Source organism: Hyalella azteca, unplaced genomic scaffold, assembly GCF_000764305.2.
Source record: "Hyalella azteca isolate HAZT.00-mixed unplaced genomic scaffold, Hazt_2.0.2 contig16984, whole genome shotgun sequence".
NCBI classification, from domain to species: Eukaryota; Metazoa; Arthropoda; class Malacostraca; order Amphipoda; family Hyalellidae; genus Hyalella; species Hyalella azteca.
Window position 1 is genome coordinate 675,020 of NW_025946787.1, and position 3,971 is coordinate 678,990.

Here is a 3,971-nt window from a genome sequence, read left to right on the forward strand (position 1 = left end):
GGACCACATAATTAACGGAAAAAATCCAACAGCGCCTAAATTAAGCGTTTGTGAGTAATTTATGTTATTATGTAATTTTTTCTAAACTTATAATAACTAAACGTATTACAGTTTTTTTGTCATTATACCTAATCCATTTAATTTATTCCCAATTGTAACTCACGCAGATTGGGGAAATGACCGGCGAATCTGTAGGGGATGTGGGCGGCTGGCCAGGGCTGCGGTATCCGTGCATTTCCACCTGAAAAAAATTCGACACAAATTAGAGTCAGTATTTTTTATTTCTGTAATATTTTTTATTTCGGTAATATTTAAATATTCACGCAGAACATAACTGTATAATATTTTATATTTCTACAAACGATGCCCAAGCGAAATTGATTTTCGTCTACCGATAATCTCTAAGTTGGCTTTTATTATCTCTGCTAATATATCGATAAAATTTTATATTAATCCTCAGAGTTATATAGGATTATACGATGGTCGTAAATTCTGGCTCCCGATATTTATAGGTCAATGAGCATGAAATGCTTATCATAATCAGATTTTATGATATCACATTAATTCTAATTTACCGACCCTAGATCTCTCCCCGTATAAATTCTCATGTAAATAATCTCGGCAGCAGTTTGATAGGAGTTCCCTTATCGACTCGAATATCGCACGAACGTCACAGCAACGATACGGAGCAATTCAGAGTGAGGATCTACTCGATCCTTAAAGGAATCCGATAGCTTTCCAATAAATCTCAAATACTCTCTCAAGATAAGCAGGCGAATCCCTTGTAAAGCAATGCGTCCTTCCTTCAGTTTCCAGCGGCTGAGAAACCGCCACAAAAATTGAACAAATAATTCAGTAGTACTGATCTATTTTGGTTATAGCTATAGCCAATATATGCAGAACAACCGAATAAATTGTGACGATTTTCAATAAATTTCAAAGAGTCGTAAAATTATCACAACAGGATTGAAACGATGTGATGGGAATACGGTCTGACGTTACTCATGATTTCAAGATTTTTCGTCCAGCACTGCTCTAGCTCTGTTATTCATATCCTTTCGGCACGGATACATTTACCGCCGTCAATGCTATTCGTACCTAGTGCTTTGAAACCGAGAATTCCCGTCAGTCACGACAGGGTTAATTAATATAAGTCATCTCTATTATTATTTACCAGCACCGTAGAAAGAAACTAACTTTACCGGAAATCGCCGCACCGCTAACAGGATTGACGAAGAAAAACACGAAGTTCGCACCTCATCATCCCCCGGCTCGGTTTGTGTACATGTAGACATTGCAGTGACTACCATAGACTACCATGTAGACATCACCTTAGCCATGGGCCTATTTCTTCAACGCCGACACTTCTATTCTATTCTATCAATAAATATTTATTCTATCTATACGTAATCCCCCCCGTAATCGTAATTCTATATTCTATCAATAAATTGTTCAAGGCTTACAGGGTCCTAACACGGGCAGCGCCTTTTTATAGAGTAAATGAACCCAAGCTTCGAACTCGCGATTATATATCGCAAAGACTTACTTTCTGTTGAACTCGAGCTCCAAACCGGCGTTCATATTCCGCCAAGAATCACGTTGTGTTGAGCCTGAGCTCCTGCCCACGTTCATACATCGCCAGGACTTACGTTGTGTTGAGCCCGAGCTATATACCCACGTTCATATATCGCCAGGACTTACGTTGTGTTGAGCCCGAGCTATATACCCACGTTCATATATCGCCAGGACTTACGTTGTGTTGAGCCCGAGCTGTAAACCCGCGTTCATATATCACCAGGACTTACGTTGTGTTGAGCCTGAGCTCCAGCCCGCGTTCATTTATCGCTAGGACTTACGTTGTGTTGTGCCCGAGCTATAAACTCGCGTTCATATATCGCCAGGACTTACGTTGTGTTGAGCCCGAGCTATAAACTCGCGTTCATATATCACCAGAACTCACGTTGTGTTGAGCCAAAGCAAACCCGCGTTCATCTATCGTCAGAACTCACATTGTGTTGAGCCAGAGCTATAAACTCGCGTTCATGTATCATAAGGACTTACGTTGTGTTGAGCCTGAATTCCTAACCCGCGTTCATACAACGCAAGGACTTACGTTGCGCTCGAGCGTCGATCTCCGTGGCGGAGCAAGAGAGGAACGTCAGCACCACAAAAACGCTAAAAATTCTTCTCGGCGGTAAGTGCATTCTGTTATAAATCCTTGTGCGTACTTCTGTTTCTAGCCTTTTAGCTGCACTTTTTGTTACCTTCACACAGAATTGGTTTGTTTTGTCTTGAAGGAGAAAGGTGATAGAATTTATTATTTTCCAATAATTTGTCATAGGACTAAATCAATTTCTACTGGAGCCTATTGTGAGTAATGTTTACATTTCGATATTCATCGTGCCAGATACAAACGCTTATTAATAGTTAATAGTTGAATTGATATATTACTGTTTCTACTTTAGTATTTTCAGTTCACGACTGATCAAAAATAGTATCTTCTACAGTGCTACAGAAAGGGAAGTCATATTCGAATCAGCAATCGCAATTGCACTGTACTCACATGCACTGTTACTGTGATACTGACGCTGTAGCAAAGACGTCTGCCTTACAGAAGCGAATAAGCGAACCTTCGACTAGAATACGAGACAGAGGTCGTTAATTTTGATACCGATTCAAGCTTTCATTGTAAACATTCGTTCATTTGAACGACAGTTTACCCTCATGATTCTGTACAGGCGTAAAGATAGAACAGATAAGCTCCTGCATTCATGAATCTTCATGCATAACAAATATAAAGCTTCCTTAATTAAAGGTTTGGTGTTAAGTGAAGAAACTTTTCTGCGGCATGCAGAACTATGTAGAGACATCACACATGCATCCTCCTAGCGACGAGGAAGCCTGCAATGGATTAGCTGTGTACTTGTTTTAATGCTGCAGTAACTTTATTCTTAATTAGGGGCAGTTAATTAGCATTAATTAAGATTAATTAAGGGAAGCGTGGTATTTTATGCGTGTGATTAATTTTTCCAGCTTGGCTGTAGTGTTAAATATGGCTTCATTAACAGTAGAACTCCTGCTTATATATTAGAGCTTAAGGACAAAGAGCTAATCGCACTGCGTCTTCCAAACAAAACTTCAGGACGAGAGCCGTAAATTGGACAGGAGGACGTGAATGAAAGCTCTTGCCTCGTTGCCTACACCATAATAAACATTAGTGTTTACTATAGTCATGGTCCTATATTTCATGTGTTATATAATATTATAAGGTACTTATTCACTATTATTAGTATACGATAATAATATTGTTTCATTCAACTCTACCGTGATGCGATTTTTCGCGTTGCTCAAAGCGTTTTTTATCCCGATCGGCACGGTCATAAGATATGCCGCGTAGAGGTTCATGTAAAACTCAAAAGTTTCCTGAAGAATTCTTATTGATGAGATCAGTTTATGCATAAATCATTGTAGCGCCGTGATGACCAAACTTTCATTCAGGAAAATCTCGAGCAATTATGACAATTTAACGATACCATTAAAGTTACTCTGACGTCATAAAGTGACCCTTCCCTCATATATATGAGGGAAGGGTCACTATATTCTCACCCATCTCATATCACACTCACCCATCCGATATATTCGTCTTCACGAATAACATTAACAGAGTTGAAATATCCATTTGCAACTTAAAAATCATATGGACATGTAAATATTTTGAGAGTTCCGATTGTCACCTACAAATTTAATGACCTACCGCTCTCAAATCTAATAAGTCACGTATCAACATGGAGCGTATTACACTTGAAATTACTCGAGCCTAATAGATATGGTATGAAATCTATGACGTAAGGTACCTGTCACCCTCAAGCCTATTAAATAAGGTGCCACCACCAAGTCTATTAAATAAGGTGCCACCGTCAAGTATATTAGATAAGGTACAACTCTCACGTCTATTGTACAAGGTACCGTCC